This window comes from Phalangium opilio, unplaced genomic scaffold (genome assembly GCF_054372755.1).
Source record: "Phalangium opilio isolate 3A_F unplaced genomic scaffold, DU_Popi_V2 ptg000039l_2, whole genome shotgun sequence".
In the NCBI taxonomy this organism is placed as follows: Eukaryota; Metazoa; Arthropoda; class Arachnida; order Opiliones; family Phalangiidae; genus Phalangium; species Phalangium opilio.
Window position 1 is genome coordinate 1855057 of NW_028324163.1, and position 19311 is coordinate 1874367.

The 19311-nt window shown below is 40.6% G+C and overlaps 1 long non-coding RNA gene across 1 annotated transcript; it reads right to left on the reverse strand.

Moving 5' to 3' along the window:
• Nucleotides 1-17388: 17388 nt before the first annotated feature.
• Nucleotides 17389-18381, reverse strand: LOC149680212 (uncharacterized). The gene is made up of 3 exons (XR_016365613.1): nucleotides 18134-18381; nucleotides 17837-17955; nucleotides 17389-17751 (listed from the first exon to the last, which is right to left on the reverse strand). It is a non-coding gene; the product is annotated as an uncharacterized LOC149680212 (long non-coding RNA).
• Between the last annotated feature and the right edge of the window lie 930 nt (nucleotides 18382-19311).

The following is a 19311-nucleotide window of genomic DNA, read 5'->3' on the forward strand; positions in this document are numbered from 1 at the left end:
TAGGCGAAGACATACTTTCGAGGGCTTGTGGGAATCTTGCGTTCCCATCGAAGCCCTGGCCAAAGACGGTTTCTATCTTGCAGATGTAGAAACACAGACGACGCGTTGCGCCTTTTGCGGCATCGCCTTGTACCAGTGGCGTTGCACGGACAGTCCATCCAGGGAGCATCGCAAGCACAGTCCATCGTGCGCGATGGTTTCCAAAAAACCGTGCAACAACAAACCACTGCGGCAAGGGTTTCCCGACTTCCCGACCAACGAGGGCACGGATGTTTGCGACCATCTGGTCCAGACATGCCCAACCCCCAACGAAGAGCGGTCGGGAACCGAAAAAGTGCGCGTGCGCATCCATCCGTCGTGTTTGCTACTGTAGTGCGTGTTTACATCCTACCACCCTCCGAGTCGCGCGTCAACTTTAACCTCCTCAACGCCCAACGCTTCCGCCAGCGTTGTCTGGAATTAGAAGAGAAACTTTTTTAAAAAAAAACAATTACTTAATAGGGGAAAAGGGTTTCGTTTATATTGTTTAAATATTTTCTAATTTGTGTTTATTAAGGGTCTTTGGGTTTTGGGTTAATTGTATTTTTGTTTATATATATTATATATATATATATAAACTGTTAATTAAAATAAAAATGTTTATTAATCAAGATGAATCCAACCGAGTCAGTCTCGCATTCTTTAAAGTTCCAAACACCCGCCCAGTTTCTAATTGTGGGACCGACGCAGGCGGGAAAAAGCTTTCTTTTAAGTAACTTATTGCAAAATCATCAACTTATGTTCGACCCGCCGCATAAACAGGTTATTTATTGCTACGCGGCCTGGCAACCAAACTACGAGAAATTGAAACAATTGATTCCGGGAATTCAATTTATTCAAGGATTGCCAACGGCCGATCCGGAATTTTGGGAAACTCATCGCGATTCCTACTTGGTACTAGATGATTTGGCTAGTCAGCTATTTAAGCAAACTCATATTGCCGATTTAGTGTGTGTGACGTCGCATCATTTAGGCTATACGGTCATTATTATTACGCAACAACTGTTTCCCAAGGGTAGCCAATCGCGAATAATTTCCCAAAACTCTTCCTATTTCATAATAATGAAAAATCCTCGCGACGTTGCCTCTATTCGTTATCTAGCCCAACAGATTAGCCCCGACAATCCGAAACGTATTACGGACGCGTACAGGCTAAACACTAGAGAACCCTATAGTTATTTGTTAATTGATTTAAAACAAGAAACTCCGGACAACTTACGGCTCAGATCTCGAGTTTTACCTCACGAGGGGCCTATGTATGTCTATGTCGATTAAATTTAATTGTCATTTGAATAATGGCGCCGCGCGTTAAACGTCGATCAGGAAAACGTTCTCGCCTCGTAGTAGCGCGTCCCTCATCAAAATTTGCCAAATTTGTCCCCTATTTACAAAGTTTGCGACAAACTAGCTGTAAACAACGGCGTACACTCTTAAACAATAGTAGCACGCCTCAATTAAAAAGCATTCAAACAATTTGTAAGAATTTAAAGGGCGGGGGCATTTTTTTAAGTAAAGACCGTAAAAAAAGGTTGGCCAAGTACAAGAAAAGTATTAGACAATTAGGATCGAGTACCTTGTCGCAGAAAAGCAAAAAGAAGTTGCTCTTGCAGCAATCAGGTGGATTTCTCACGACGTTGCTTGCCGCAATCTTGCCCTCAATTGTGCAAGCAATAGCGGCTAAACTATGAAACAAATGGTCCTAGTGCCGGCTAGCGCCGTAACTTCGACGGCGGCGCAAGAACATTCAAACTTGGACCGAGAGATTGATGATATTTTAAAATCGCCATTGAGTGCTCGTGATAAATTATATAAATATTTAGACGCCTTTAATAAATATTTAAGTATCGAGAAAAAAATCCCCTTACCAAAATTTGAAGTAACGATGCCTTCAATGGCGTCTTCAGCCGCGTCTATACCGCCATTATTGGCCACCCCTAAAACGCCGCCTCGAAAAAAACAATCTTCATGGCCAAGTTCTGCCACGTCATCTCCCTCCTTAAGCTCCTCAGGTAGCGCTTTTACCACGCCGCCACGCTATAAAATTAAGCCTCGGGAGAGAGTTTTAAAAAGCGAAGCCGGAACCCCTACACCTGATGAACTTTACCAGCAATTTGGGCCAACCTATGTTGGCGATATGGTTAAGCGTCAAGCTGAAATTTTGGCAAAAAGTTTGCAAAAAACATTTTTCACGCCAAAAAGAGAGGTAGAAGAAGAAGAAGGCGCTGTTGGATATGCAAATCGCAATGACGACGGCAATTTTCAAGAAGAAGTCCTCGATGAACAGGAAAATATACCAGAAGACAACGCGGAAAGTTTAACGGACCTGGAAAACCTGTTTGAAAGCGCCTCTGCCAAGCAGAAGAAAAAAAAACAAAAAAAAGCCTCGGAAGAAAAAAGATGAACTTCAAAACTTAGGACCGCTGCTTCCATCTAACGAGAGGAGAAAGAGGCACAATAAATGGCGCGATATAAATTAAATGTAATATTTAGACAAAATAAAAATTGTTTTATTGCGAACAATATCTGTGTACATGTTTTTTTAAATGTAAAGATAAATATAATAAAGCGACATAGTCGTTAAGTTTAAGATTCTGGTCATAGATGGCGTCTAATATCGTCTTTCTAGACACGCCCTGGCAACGGAGTGTTAAAAACATGGCGGCGTGCAGACCACACAGTTGAAAGAATGGATGTTGAATTTGTTGTTTATTGTAAACAACTCGTTTCCCGTATCGTTTTAAATTAACTTTATAGTATCGCGGCGACTTTCCGTAAGTGCAAAACATTTCTACCGTGTCATTGTTAGAAAAGCACGCTATCCAATGTTCTCCAGCCTCTCCAGCTGCTTCGTTATTGAATATAAAGCAAAATTTGGGCCTTTTTCAATGTGCTAGGACTCTATCTACGGGGAAGCATCCTAAATAGTAGGGTCGCGTTCTTTTGTCGCAAGTTAAAAGAGCGTTTATTTGCGAAGTGTTCATAATTTAGTCTCGGGTAACAAGACTTTTTGTAGTTCAGCGCCGTAGAAAACACCCAAAATTTGCTCCCCCTTTAAATCCGCTACGCGATAGACGGGTGGTGACCTGGGTATGACGTCAACAACGCGGAATATTTCGTCAGTAAACGTGCCTCCCGAGCTAGTTTTTCTAAAGACTCGACTAGCTATAGAGAGACGCACGTGATCGCCAACTTTAAGCCTCGGTGCGTATCGATTAATTCCGTTAGATTTACCGTACAATTTATTCCAAATGATTGATTCGTTGTCTATATTAACATGAGCCGGTGCAATTCCAGTAGTTGAATGAACCCGTTCATTATAGGCTTGAGTAATTAAAGGTAAATATTTAACGTAATTTTTATTTCCCGTGGCCGTAATAACCCGGGCAATCTGCTCTTTAATTGTTCTTATAAAACGCTCGGCTAAACTGGCTTTGTGTTGACTCCGGGCAAAATGTATTTGCACATTGTTGCGCTTCAAAAAAGAGTCAAAGTTGCGCGAACTAAATTCCCCACCAAAGTCAGCGTATATTTTCAACGGAATCCTCTCTCGAAATATGGTTTTGAAAGCTTCGATAACCTCGCCAGATGTTTTGTTTTTAAGAGGTATTGTCCATCCGTACCGGCTTAGGACATCAATGACGCACAGGACGTATCGAACATTTTTATTAAAACGTTTTAATTTTGGTAGATCCATCAGATGAGCTTGAAAAACGTCGTCCATGCTCGAGGCGTACACTTGATTGGTTTTGAAGCGGAAGCGTCTAAAACGATGTTTCGTGTAGGCTGGTTGTTTCTCGAGAAAGGCGGTTAATTTTCCTTTGGACACGCCCGGTAAAGCTTTTTGTAGCCTGGCTAGCGACCCATAAGCGGCCGGATTAGCCACGTCGTAATAAATTTTTTTAATTTTAGCATCCATATCTTAACGAGTGTAAATAACGACTAAAATGTTTTCCCAATAAACAACTTTATTTATTATCCACAAAGGTATTTTAAAATAACAATATCAGCTAAGCAATTACTATATATCAATACATTTTTTTTAAAACATCCGTCAATAGCCGTAAATCAGGGCGTTCTTTAAATCGGTAAAATTTTTGGCAAAATAAGCGTAAATATCGTCTTGATCATCTAGCCATCCATTTTCATCCTCAAACTGCCTTAAAATTTTGTTCCGGTCCAGCTGAGGCAGAGCTTCGTGCAAATTGCGCTCCACTCGATCTCCGAAATTCGTGTCAAATTTCGAGCAGCTTTGAGAGTGACAGATTTGTTTTCGACACTCGATGTTGGTGCAGGTGGAAGTGACGTCAAACAAAGTGGTGGTGAGCTCGTTTAAAATTAATTCACGCATGCGACAGACAGCTATTCCTTTAGCCTTGAGAGTCTCGTCAATGAGAGGCTTTAAATTGAGCAACGTCTGCCAGCCTGCTTTGTCCAGGCTAAATCCTTCGCTGGTGCTAAAGTTGAGGAAATAACGACTTCCGCTGCCTCGTTCATAGTATCGAAGATCAATTAGACGTTCCTCTTTCGAATTGACGAAGCATTCCAGTTTGAGGCGCTCTTTGACGGGCAACCAAATATGATAGCGGGGAATTTTTCCCTCGAGAAAAGAGGTGATTTCATTTTGAAACCGAAACAAAGCGTACCAAGCGTTAGGTTTTAATATAGTTTTTGTACGCGTATCCGATCTTTGAATTAAGATTTTAGGTTCGATTGATTCAATGACGCAAATGTCGAGCTTTGACGTGACGGTGTGGACTTGGTGCATGTTGACTCGCGACTGATATTGTATTTTTAATGCTTTAGTCTTTTATACGTTGGGGTGATTATAAATAATTTCTCTGTTTTTAGATATAATTAATTGATTGTTTGGAAATTCGGCCATAACAATGCACGTGACGTTCTCGGCTAGCGCGGCGCTGAATCTTAACGATAATCGCAAGGTACCAGTCTGGGGCATGGAATTTAAACCTAAAGACGCGAGATGTTCTCTACTCAAATCAAAAACAACGATAATAAAGCCTTGTTTATATAAATCGTAAGATATAATATTCCCTCGGTCGAGACCTAATGTGTCGAGCCCCTCGAATAAGGAATTGTAACATCTAACGTATTGATCATCGGCAAAATTAGGCGTGAAAGGTATATCGGGATAATTTTGAGAGTTTATCGAAAATTGCATGAAATCGAGATTGAAATGCTGGAAGTCTAGGGGGTTGGAAGTGGCGTCCCCCACAAATTTACTATAAGCAACGAAAGCGACGACAGTTCGCGATGGTAATGGCCCTGAAAACAAGCTGTCCCTAATATAATCTTGCGTTCCAGCGGTTATTAAGAAATTTTTCATAACGACAGAGTTTACTTCGTAGCGAGCGTTTATTCCGGAATTTAACATTTGGGCGTGCGCTATTTGCAGTTCGGGATTAACCTCAATCTCGCGCGTAAACAAGGTACATTCCGTTAAGTCAATTTTATAATTTTTGTTCTGCTCATTGTGGATAATGGCGAAATCCGAGGAGCTGCGATGCAATCTAATCCGAACCTCAATATTATCTAGTAAGAATTTGGGCGTTTTAAACATATCCAGAAATAACTCGCCAATTACGTCGCACGTCTTTGATTTGGCGACGCGTTTACTGCGCCGCCCGATGCCATTATCTTCTTTGTTAATATTAGCATCTTCGAGAGCCGTGGCCGGCTCAATAATTGTATCCAAATAGTATAGCATAGAAGTTAACCACGAGTTGGCCGCCGTTTTCCCATAATTTAAAAGTACTGTCAAATAGGCCATGTATGGAAACATATTATTAGGTTGCTGGACGGCGACGCCATTAAGAAATAATTCTACTTGGCAAAAGAGCGCGGCAATTATTAAATTTGTCACCGAAACTTGCTTCTCAGCCGCGGGAACGACAGTCCCATCGCTATGTAAGACGCGAAATTTTAATCTCAAAAGAGTTTTAGTCAAATCCAAGTAATTGTTAGAGGGGGGAATAATAAATTCTACATATTTAGCATTAGTTAGCGGGGCAATTGGATAATGAGCTGTTGTTTTAGTCCCGACAATATTATTTTTCACTACCGGCTTTTCAAAGACTTCAAAATCGGAGAGAACGCTTTCGTAGGTCGACATGTTTAGTCTAGAAAATCGCGTTTAGTGCGACGCTTAAGACGTTTCTTAGGGCTTGTTTTGGCAGTCCTCTTTCTTTTTCGGCCCGTTCCACTCTGAGTATTTACAAAGCGGTCCACGCCTTTATGTAGTAGGGAATTAATAGATTGTTTGACATTTCTTTTAATAGATTCACGTGGTGATATGGTGGGGTTTTGAGCATCGCTAATAACTCTGCCTGTCAAACCAACAGCTTCGGACGCTAGCGTACTAAGGGCCGGCCTAATAAACGGTGTAATTTTGCGCAATAAAGAATTAAAGATACCGCCCACACTGAAGCGACCTCCGGATTGGAAAACGTTCGCGTGTAAAGATGGCAGAGACGATCCTCTTTGGAAATACAGAGTATATCTATTAGGCACCATTGCTAAAGGTCTATTGACGCCTACGCCTAAAAAACAGTTTAATATATACCTTGCCTATATTGAACGGGATATTTTCCCCGTAATCGGATTTTAGTTCAATTTCAATTTCTTGTATATTGCTAATCGAAATTGGATAAAAATCGATATTATTAAATATTTCCTGGTTCTCCTCGTCAAGCAGCGAAAAAGCAGGCATTTTTATGAAGCGTAAAAGAGGGGCTTGACCACCACCCACTACCTGTTGACGAATAATATTGGTATAGACAAACATGGCGTCGACGCCTCTCATGATATCCGCGGGGTAATCCGACGTCTCGTTATTAAGATACCGATCTAATTAATTGGCACTAAAGCCTAACAGCCTCCCGAGCCCTCTTCCGGGTGTTGTTTTGGGAAACAAAATTGAAACCGTATCGGTAAGTGTTGAAACCGTGACGCTTCCGTCTACATTTTGCGTAAAATTAAAACTTTTCCTATGCGCCGGGGACATGGCTTCGCCCATGGCACTTAAAACATCGCTAATATGATAATAAACCCCGGGAGGAATTTCACATGCAAAATTGTCAACTCGTTTGCCTTGAGGGTTATCCTGTTGATATCCGGGTAGGGACGGCTGGTCAGCCATATTTGGATCTTCTGGAAATCTATCAACATCGTATTCGCTAGTCCAAAAATTATTAGCCTCTGTCAGTGTCATTGATCTCAATCGGGGGTTCACCAACGCTACACCCGAGTGGCTATGTTGCAAAACTTCTCCCTCTTCGGGAATGTTAAATAACTTGGCCATCGGTCCAGCTACCGATACGCGAACACCTCGCTCTATTTCGAGACGCGTGTAGTATCTATTTTCTGGCGCCGTTTTGAGAATAAAGATTTTAAAATGACGGCGAGTCATAAATTGCTGAACTACCAGTAATTCGTTAATCACTTTCAAATGTAGCGAAAAGGGGATTACCGCACCGGTCGGGGTAAGATCACAGGTATATTCACGCGCCGGTATTTTGATTTTCGTTGTCTCCGTTTTTGTAAAAAGATACATTAATGAAAAGTGGACGCGATATGATACGCATGTACTGTTAGTAGTTTTAAAATGCGTAAAATTACGCTCTAGAGGCCTATTGGATAGAAACGTCCCCCCAACGTATTCATTTTCTAAATTTAATATATCCTGCAAATCCGGCGAAAATTTCATTTCAATTTTTGCCGGACAATGGACTCTAAAATAATGCTCCGCTCCTTGTTTAATAACGCTAAATTCAGCATTGTGCAATCTTAAAGGATCGTGGTTGTTCGAGCTTATTTTGAGCTCTTCGGCGATTTCATAATATATTTTAAAATCATCCTCCAAAGATTGTTTCGCTTTAAACTCGCCTGACACCGAGAACAATAAATAAATCCATGGCTCCTCCCAGGCGGTATAATGCTTAATGGTTCTATTGACTCGATATTCTAGATAGGCATTGTTTTCATTTATGGTATATTCTTGTATCGTGAGGCTTAAGGGACCGCATTGCTGCTTTCCAGTATAATATTTATCGGGGTCGAGGTTAAGCAATTTAGCTAATTGGGGAGAAAATTTAATTTCCGCCCATGCTGGTGTGCTAAAATTATACACGATAGCATAGCCCCAATTATCTACTACGTGATATGTGAATTGAATTTTATTTATTACTAATTTTTCTAAAGTCCGCGCTACCGCCCGATAAAGCCCTTCGGCGTTTTTCTCAGGCGTGTCACGGGCTCTAAAAGTTTGCGGTAGAAACAATATTCTGTAGTTATCATAATCTTCCGGGTTAATGGGCGGCTCGGGCTTTTTTGCTGGCGGATCGACTGGTTCAGGCTTTTTGGCGGGCGGATCGATTGGCTCTGGAAACACAACTATTTCCTCAACAGCCGGTGGTGAGGGAGTAGGTAAAACGGGTAGCTCTGGAGATGAGGGGGGTGTGGGCGAAGGCGTGGGTGTTAATGGTTCAAAGGGGGCGAGGGGTCTTGAGCGTGGGGGTGGTGGTGGAGAAGAAGGGGGTTTCGGGGGTGGGGGCGGTGGAGGAGAAGGGGGTTTCGGGGGTGGGGGTGGTGGAGGAGAGGGGGCTTTTGGGGGTGGGGGCGGTGGAGGAGAAGGGGGTTTCGGGGGTGGGGGCGGTGGAGGAGAGGGGGCTTTTGGGGGTGGGGGCGGTGGAGGAGAAGGGGGTTTCGGGGGTGGGGGTGGTGGAGGAGAGGGGGGTTTTGGGGGTGGTGGAGGAGAAGAGGCTTTCGGGGGCGGTGGTAGGGTTTGTTTCGGGGCTGGTGGTGGTGGTGGTGGTGGAGGAGAGGAGCGTCTCAGGGGTGGTGGAGGAGGGGTTATTTTGGGTGGTGGTGAAGGTTTTCGTTTTGGAGGAGGGGTTATTTTGGTTGGCTGCGGTTGTACAGGTACTACGGGCTTAGCTGCAGTAATAGGAATCGGAAGAAAGGGAGTAGTTCGCGGTAAAATAGGCATAGATGGGGCTACAGGCTTATATTCCGGTTGAGGTTTTTTTCTTATCGACGGAACTTCGTGGCTAGTTTTGCGCTTCAGAGCTGTCTTAGGAATATACTTGTAATCAAATTTTTTTTTGAAACTATTTCCAACATTTTCAATTTCGATTTCAACGTAATTGTTAGTGTAATTTAAAGATATTTTTCGCGCATGCTTTGATACAGGAAATTTGGATATAAAAGGAACGTCTTCGAAATTATTCCCCTTAAACTCAAATAATGTGGATAGGGGAGAGCCATCTGGTATTTTGACCCGTATGTTTTCATCGCCTAAAACTTGCAAATAAACGGGAAAGTTTAAATCTAGCTGATTATTTGCACGAGCTCCGTCTTTATATTTATTAACTAATTTAAAAAAAAATTTATTTTTTAAATACGGATGAGTTCTAACATCGTCATTTAAAAGCTCTACAATATTTTTAGGAAGTTCGTACTCCATGGTCTTGGAATAAAGGTTGGCTGGTAACTCTAATTTATAATATTCAACAGGCTCACGAACAGCCGTATAATTGCCACGATTTGGATCTTCTATGACCTGAATTTCGAATTTGTTAAAATCTTCGCTTATATTCACCCAATGATTTGGAAATATGATTTCTGCCAACCCAACTTCATAATCACTACTCAAATTTAAGGGCTGATGCAAATAATTTTTAAAACTTGACTGGGTATTGTTTGGATATATATCTAGACACGTATTAGACGCTAGAGTTAAAAGGAAGTCGTCATTCATGACTGACGCTTGTTTACCAACTAACACTGATCTCTTAGGCTATCGTTATTTTATACATAAAAAAGATTGGCCATGGCTCGATGGCTGGGCCAGGATTTGAACCTCTCACCTTTTAGGTATCACCATAGTAAACCCTGCCTTTACGCATTGAGCCATGGACAATCTTGAAAAACACTCAGTTTATTTTCATCAAAACAACAAAATTGTTAAGCCTTTAAAGTCGCTATCCTTGAAACATCTACGTGAATAGTTAATTAAATCCGACCCGCTTCCAATAAAATATTTTCCTCAAAACAAGGAAAGTTTTAAATCGTCAACCTTGAAACATCTACGTGAATAGTTAATTAAACCGCATCCAATAAAATATTTTCCTCAAAACAAGGAAGGTTTTAAGTCGTCATCCTTGAAGCATCTACGTGAAAGTCGTGAATAGTTAATTAAACCGCATCCAATAAAATATTTTCCTCAAAACAAGGAAGGTTTTAAGTCGTCATCCTTGAAGCATCTACGTAAAAAAAATAAATTTCTTGAAAACATTACCTAGAGAACTCTTCTAATATTAAATTTGGCCTCGATATCTTTAGTATATAAGACCCGGGTTTTGAAAAGAGAATTATCAGTTGCCTAGCTACTCTCTTATGTTAAACCATTACTATCTTCAAAAGTGCTTGTTATCTTGAAAAGTGCGGTACTACTCTTAACAAAGATGTCCTGCTCCAGCGATCTTAGACTCGCGCAGCGTTTGCTGCTCGAAAAGAGACCAAATTCGATTTTTCCCTCTGTCTCTTCTCAGGAATAGCCTGAAAAGAGACCAAATTCGATTCATGTGTGAAGTCGCATTTTGGCGTCCCACAACACAACATCTTTGGACCCAGAAACCGGGTCCAACGATGATGTGGAGTTTCATGAATCGATGTAGAGAGGGATCACCTTTAACTTCATTGCAGTGTCATATGCATGCATATGACTCTCGCAACGAAGGAGAAGTTCCGGCGCCGACAACCAGACCTGGACAAGAAGACCATACCCTACAGTGGCTCGAATGTAACTTCTTTTGGGAGGTAAAGGGTCAACGAAGAATTTTATGGGATATGGCCCGTAAAAGCTCTCAAGTCACACCCCACCGCATAAGGTTCTACGTGCCCTGCACCAGTTGGAACACGTTCTCTTCAGTGGGTCTCTAATTGGAATCACGACTTCGATGTCCTTCTCAAACTTAACAATTTCACGACATCTACGAAGTGGCGAAAAACAACCAAGCCTCGGCCCATGATCTTCGAGAACCAATGGAGGACTTCACTTAAAAGATCTTTCTCTAACAATCCTACGCCCCAGTCGACCGGACTGACCTTATATTGTCTAGTCGATACCGTGATCGAACCGCAAGGTATCAAAAGTTTGTCGATATTTTTGTTATGCCTTCTTGATGACGATGACAAACAATGTTGATATTTTCGTTATATCTATATTCTTGTTAATCTGTATTGTCTGATACTGCTTTCTTGTTATTAAAAAATCTTTACATATATTGGGCTTTGTTTCTCATACATATTTAAAAAGGTTTATGGCGGGAAATTCAAACAGAAATCTGGCAAAATAACACAAGTCTGGGTTGGTTTAGACTTGTTTGGGGCATAGCATGGTGGAAGGCAGGAATACCCCTAGCACGGTTAAGGTAGGGAATATCAGGTGAGATTTCTCCATAAAATAACACAATCTAGGATTGGCAGTTTGGTCTGAGTTGGGTAGTGGCGGCCATCTTGGGGTGGCGGCCATCTTGGATCCATGCGTATCTGTATAGTCCCTACTACTAAAATTAAATATAGGAAGATGTTTGATTCTTTTAGCAGTTTTCATCTCCAAGAGTCCAACCTACCATAGACAGGTTAACCAAAAATAGGAAAATAACGGTCATTTTCAAAATCTCTTACGTCACGCCGTGACGTAAAAGCTATAGTTAATCGCGCCTCTTGCGGTAGAGACTGACGAATTAAAAATGCACTTTTGGAATTTTTTTGGGACGGCGAACGGGCTTGGATTACATATAGGAGGCGGTGCTAGGACACCCCGTACACAAGTCAGCTCAGTGAGAACTTTTTTCAAGTAAAACATCAACTGAGCACCCCTAGCCACGATTAGAGGCGAAGTAAAATTCAAGAAAAAACAGCTGAATACCCGAGGGAAAGAGGTCTTATTTCTAATCACGTGGCAACTGTTTGATTAATGGCTCTAACATCTTTTTAACAGGACATTATAGGTGGAGATATGAAACCCAAAGAATAAATTGAACTAGAAGTAATAATTAAAAAAAATTTATGACAGTAAAAATTATAAAACTTTTTTCCAAATGTGTTTGACACTTGTTAAGGATTCTCCCTCAAATATTGTGTTCCTTTAAAGCAAAGCGCGGGTCCCCTACAAGGCGACTTTCCCGTTGTACTCCAGTTTTGGCTTGGCAAAGGCTAGTGGGCGGGATTTATTAGTGCACTTATAAATCCCGCCTACAAATGACTCCTGCCTTCGCCAAGCCAAAACTGGAGTTCGTAAGGAAAGTCAACTGGTAGGGAATCCGCTGGACCCGCGCTTCGCTTTAAATTGAGGGTGAAAGCAAAATAGATTTATTCCTTCATCAATTCTAAGACATACCTTACTGTCAGTATTATTTCTCAATGATTTAAAACTAAAAATAGTTTCCCATTCCATTGATAATCTGGTATAAAGTAGCATACTTTTTGGGTCTATGTGACGTTTATAACAAAAATCCTTCACTTACACAGGGGAGAGCCGAGTGTTCCATGATTATTCAACTAACCAAAATTATTAATGAAATCTTAAACAAATTTCATTTTCTAAATCATTGAGAAATAATTCATGAATATTCCACTATGCAGGCAGGTCTTAGAATTAACAAAGGCATCTATAATAAATTTCTTCTTTGCCATCCACATAGTTTAATGTGACATTTTATTGACAAACCTTGGGGAAGGTGGGTGGGCTTCTTTGTTTAGAAAGCTGTATCCGTCAAAACATTTTGAGCTTCATCTACACGAAATTCGTTGCTTATGTTTTTGCCACTCACGAATTAAGTCTCCCCCTGTAATTCGCGATATTTAAATTTTACTTCATTTCCCAAATATGTCTGAGTTCACTGTAATTGCACTAGCCTTAGGCTATCTTTTGTCCCTTTAAAGTGGCAGGCCTTTAGAAGATTTTGTTTCCAGTGCTGAATCTTCGGAAAGACTTTGAGCAAGCTTCACTTGATGTGGCTTTAATAAATCAAAAATTCCTTTCTTATCTTTTGCCATTCAAGCGTTTATAACGTCCTCTGCTGTGATTCACGATACAAGAATTTTAGTTCATTTCCCAAAAACATCAGATGTAAATTGGAAATGAGGTGTCCCCAAAAAAGCACCAAATTTAATAGCGTCACGACTTGGAGCAGCGCAAAATTGTAAAATCCCCTAGACTTTAGAGTCTTAGCAACTAAATACTTCAAAATAAGGCACAAACTAGTGAACTTAAATTAAGGTCTACTGCTATGTAAACAAGTCTAAAGACTTATGGAATGTTCCTTATTTAACCATTTTAATATTATCATTCTAACCTCTGCAAAAGAAAGCCCACTACCGCTTCTATTCTATTTAACTATTCTTATCCAAATCTTGTGTTCCATTAAAGTGACATTTTTATTTGGTGTCTTAAGTTCCAAAGATCAAGTCAAACGATTATCAACCATTTTTTCTATATCAACGAGAAAGTAAAACAATTTTATTAGTTTACAAACCAACTGTTAATAATTCTGTCAATTTTATTTACAATGAAAGTCAATCCGCCTTCCTTGAACATTTCTCCATTCCGAGCTACACATCTAAACGCCCGTTGTCTTTTAGTCTTCGAAAACGAAACTAGACCCTTCGAATATTTGAAATAATTCAATAAATGCGTTAAAATTAATTTTAAATTGAGTTTTAGTTTCTTTTCATTAACCCCAGTCATAGCGTTAAGCCTATTTAAACAACCTTTATAAAATATAGACGTAAAATAAACCTTAAAACTGTTAATAATCAACGAATTGTAAAGCGGCCTTTACACGCTCAATGTTTTGCACAAAAAAGTGGGGGACATGTATAAAATTCATCACCATATAAATTATCCTCGAGACTTTTCGCTAATTGCGCAAATCAAAATCCATCATGATGTTGATTGCCCAATATTTAGAAAAAACCTCAAAATATTATTGGACAAATATATTGACTAAATTCCAAATGATTTATTCAATTATATTGACTAAATTCCAAATGATTTATTCAATTATATTGACTAAATTCCAAATGATTTATTCAATTATATTGACTAAATTCCAAATGATTTATTCAATTATATTGAATATATTTTTGTCACAATAAAATACTTCAGGGTAAAATGTTATTTTCCAACCATTACATATAACATTTCTTTTAATTAGTGTTGTCGTCTCGCAAACATGTCCAGAAAGAAAGCATTGTGGGCATTGGTTCTTGCAATAATATTAAATAAAACAACTAAGCGTCGTAGGCCTATCCGTATTTGGGCTAAAGATTGGTTTTTGAAAAGGAATTTATATACGAACATGACCCTACTTCGTGAGATTCAGAGTTCATCACCAATTGACTATGAGAATTACCTTCGAATGGACGTAAGCACTTTTCGTATGCTTTTAAGCAAAGTGTCACAATTAATTGTCAAGAAAGACACGGTAATGAGGGAGGCAATTCCTCCTGAGACAAGGCTGGTCCTTACGATTAGATACTTGTCAAGTGGTCGAAGTTTCGAGGATATAAAATTTTCTATGCGTATCGCTCCGCAAACGATATCAAAGATAATAATTGAGACTTGTGAAGCTATAATTGTAGGACTGGCTGAGTACATAAAGGTACGTATGATGAAAAATGTTAACGGAGATTGCTTAGATTGATGTTGTCAGTAGTTAAAGTTACGAGGAAGGACTGTTAATGTTCATATTCCAATGCTCGAATGTCAAGTGGGCATATATAAACACTTGTGGCAGTTAAGTTGTCGTTACCAATTTGAATCATATTCGGAATTGACACACTTCATCACATACCCATAAAACATGTTTCTTATATACATTTGAAGACACAATTGCTAGTGTTAGTCAGAGAGGAAGACCAACGGGGAAGGGAACCAGTACTAGCCTTAAAGCCAAGTGCGGGTCCAATGGATCCCATACAAGGCGACTTTCCTTACGATCACCAGTTTTGGCTTGGGAGGAAGTTTTATCACCTTTTATATATTTGATAAAGGGGTTTGCTTCTTCTATGTGCACAGTCACAATTATTGAATGGTGTATATCAGTACTTGTAGGGAAGATTTTAGAAGTGTTGGTTTAGTTGCATAAAGCTGATCTACGAACCCCAGGTCGTTAAGCCTGTAAAGCACGTTATTATTCAGATCCGGAAAATTTTAGTTTTATGTTTAATTCCTTAGTAAACATCGTTTTAGTTCAAATTATTCATAAATTCTCAACCTAATTAGAATTTTAAAATCATTCGCAAATATTTCCTGGATGTGTCACTATGCAGAATTGGTCTTATAATTAGTAGAAGAATGGATAAAAACTTCTCTTGATTTCTCATTTCACTCTCCCTTTAGAAGTAAATGACAACCATGTGTTATGCTTCACTTATGTTTTAATGGGTTTATTACATGTACAGTACGTATTTATATATGTTGGTAAACACATTTTATATCGTTTTGATATGCAAATAAACACCTAAAGGTCCTTCAAAAACTCCAAGAGCGGCTCATTATAGTTAGAACTACTCGATTCACTTGTTGTGAAAGACGAATGTGAAGATGTCGCGGTATTCGGGGAAATAAATAGTTTGGATGTTCTCGTAAGGTTTTCTACTTCGGCCTCCATGAAGACTTGTCCAATAAGGTTTTCGGCGTAAATTCTTTGAATGCGAGTCAGCTTTTCAGGAGACCCCCTCCCAACAGCTGTAAATTCATCATCGTCTTTACTCAGGTGGTGTAATGCAACCGCTATCATATCATCCGTTCCCATATCTGCAGACTTTCTTTTTTTTGGCAGTCTTTTTGGTGGAGCTTGCCGTGATATTCATCTCAAAGCTTTCATCCTCGCTACTCTAGAAAGCAGTGATCAAGTACTTAATGACTATATTTGTTTTAGTAACAACAATTATTCAAGGATGGTAAAGATAGTACTTAACCTCAAGACCGAGCCCAATAAATATACTTATGCTAAAACTAAACACATAATAGCTACTTTGCGATTATGGAGGTTGACACTTTACTTGATGATTAAAATATTACATATGGCAGTTTCCAGAACACGAATCCGAATGGAGGAAAGTGGCTAATGAATTCGAGCGTACATGGAATTTTCCTCATTGCGTTGGGGCCATAGATGGAAAGCATGTTACCATCCGAAAACCAGCAGGAACATGCTCTCGGTATTTTAACTACAAGGGCACTCATAGCATTGTACTGCTCGCAGTTGTCAATTCTAACTATGAGTTTATGATGGCGGATGTCATAGCAAATGGTGGAATATCGGATGGCGGTGTCATACGAGAAAACACGTTTAACAGGAAACTTTTGGAGAACTCGTTACATCTTCCTGAACCCGAGTCCCTACCAAGTTCCAACACTTCAGCCCCGTTCGTTTTCGTCGGTGACGAAACGTTTCAACTTTTGGACAACTTCATGAAATCATACTCTCAAGCAACTCTTGACAACGAAAGAAGAATATTTAATTACCGGCTGTCAAGAGCTCGAAGGATCGTTGAGAATGTTTTCGGGATAATGGTCTCGCGGTTCGGTGTGTTAGAAAATCGAATAAATCTTTGTCCCAGGAAGGCTGAAACCATAGTTTTAGCATGTTGCTACTTGCATAATTTTTTGCGAAAAATAAAGTCAGATTATATCAGCCCAGGTACGGTGGATTCTGAAGACCTTGAAACTGGACTATTGAAGTCGGGTTCTTGGAGAGATGAACACGTCATTATGAAACTAAAGGACACTCAGAATGATGATGACCAACGATGTACCAACGGACAAGCCACAAGAGATACATTTCGTACTTATTTTTGTCGGGAAGGCCAAGTGCCATGGCAAGATAAGGCCATTTTCAAATAAGAACATTAAATAAACTACATATAATCCTTTCTCACTCGAACGGACAAATCAGTTGTTAAAAAGTCTATTGGGTCGTATGCCACTGAATATAAATTATTATATTAACCCTATCACATGCATTTTTAGAATATGTTAAAGCTTAACTCATTAATAAGATGTTTTTAGTTACCTTCTTGTTGCCCTCTTCGATAACCGAACAATTCGTCTTCAAAGTTGATCTACCAGCCCTGGGTGTTTCGTGGTCAGCAAGAAAACTTAAGGCTTCGTAATACCACAGACTTGGTTGGTAGATTTCGTCAGTTCCTGCACCCGACCTTTTCGAATTTCGAACCTTAGTTAGCTCTTTACGGTAGTTAGTTCGCAAAGAATTTAACTTCTTAACAACGGTGTCACGCGTGGCGTCGGCTTCTTGGGGGCGTGGTGCATTTAAAACTACAAAAGGTAAGGCATGGGCGGGGCTTGGTCTATTTACAACAACAAAAGGTAAGGTATGGGCGGGCCTTGGTCTATTTACAACTACAAAAGGTAAGGTATGGGCGGGGCTTAGTCTATCATCAAATAGGAACCTACCGTGTCTCTTTGCGCTAAATAGACAGCCTACACCATTGAGAGACGTTTTTGAGGCGAAAGGTTTGCGCCCCACCCCCTATCATCAAGTCATAATGACAATTCTGGCTATCAATCATGTTAAATATTGCCGCTACCAATATGCTTCAATTAATAACAATTATTTACAAAATTTCAGTGGAAACGGAACGGGATGAAGATCTTTTGGCCTAAAAAAACAGGCAAGGTTAGTAGGTTCTGACGGGAGTTTCAGGTAAAATGAAATTAGTTTCAATTACTATGACGTTTATTTACCGTTATTTGAGTTAATTTGACTTGTTTAAGGGGGGTGTAATGACTAACTTGTAATCTTCTTGATGTTCGTTGAAACTGCAATAAGCAACGGCTTTCAGTGCTCCGTAGTTAAGAAAAATCTGAAATTATGTAGTTTTTTTCAAGTTTAATTAAATTAACAATGGAACTATGCATTTAAGAATGATTCCCCTTAATTAAAAATGCAAAATATGTATTTAATAACGCGAAACAGTAATGAAAACAACCCTAAGCCTTGGTCGATTATCATGAAAAAAAATTGTTATTCAAAATACTTACGTTTGTCTGGCTTCGGTGACGTTAAAACGAATAAATTAAACTATAAAAGGTTGAAACATATAGTTCTGAAAAACATTAGTCGCATAGAATTAAATATAAAATCTTCAAACTGCATTGTAATTAATTCTACGAGCTACTACGATTCGAAGGCAGCCATCTTTTTTATTTATTTAAACAGGAAGTTGGGGAGTATAACCCGCCTAAAGAACAGCCAGCCTTTGGCAGTGCATTTCGATAATGATCATTGTGGTCGACAGTCTGGGAAATAGCACACTTCCTCTGGTCCAAAACCAGTTTATTAATTGCTTGGACTAGTTTTTTAATTCAAAAAGTGGGGGTTACTGGTCCTCGGGACCAGTTTATTAATTGCAAATCTATAGGACAACAAAGGCTGGGACCACTCCGGAGACCAGTTTATTATTTAGGACACTAGGGGGGTCACTGGTCCCAAGGACTAGTTTAAAAATTATCCTTATTTCCCAGAATGGTGGTCGATATCTGACTCTTGGAATACCTCCTATGTCGACGGAACCCCGTGGCGGAGATATGTCGACGGCACCCCGTGGCGGAGCTATGTCGACGGCACCCCGTGGCGGAGCTATGTCGACTGCACCCCGTGGCGGAGCTATGTCGACTGCACCCCGTGGCGGAGCTATGTCGACGGCACCCCGTGGTGGAGCTATGTCGACGGAACCCCGTGACGGAGATATGTCGACGGCACCCCGTGGCGGAGCTATGTCGACTGCACCCCGTGGCGGAGCTATGTCGACTGCACCCCGTGGCGGAGCTATGTCGACGGCACCCCGTGGCGGAACTGTCAACTGCACCCCGTGGGGGAGTTATGTCGACTGCACCCCGTGGTGGAGCTATGTCGACGGCACCCCGTGGCGGAACTATGTCAACTGCACCCCGTGGCGGAGCTATGTCGACTGCACCCCGTGGCAGAGCTATGTAGACGGCACCCCGTGGCGGAGCTATGTCGACGGAACCCCGTGGCGGAGCTATGTCGACTGCACCCCGTGACGGAGCTATGTCGACGGCACCCGTGGCGGAACTATGTTAACTGCACCCCGTGGGGGAGCTATGTCAACTGCACCCCGTGGCGGAGCTATGTCGACGGCACCCCGTGGCGGAACTATGTCAACTGCACCCCGTGGGGGAGCTATGTCGACGGCACC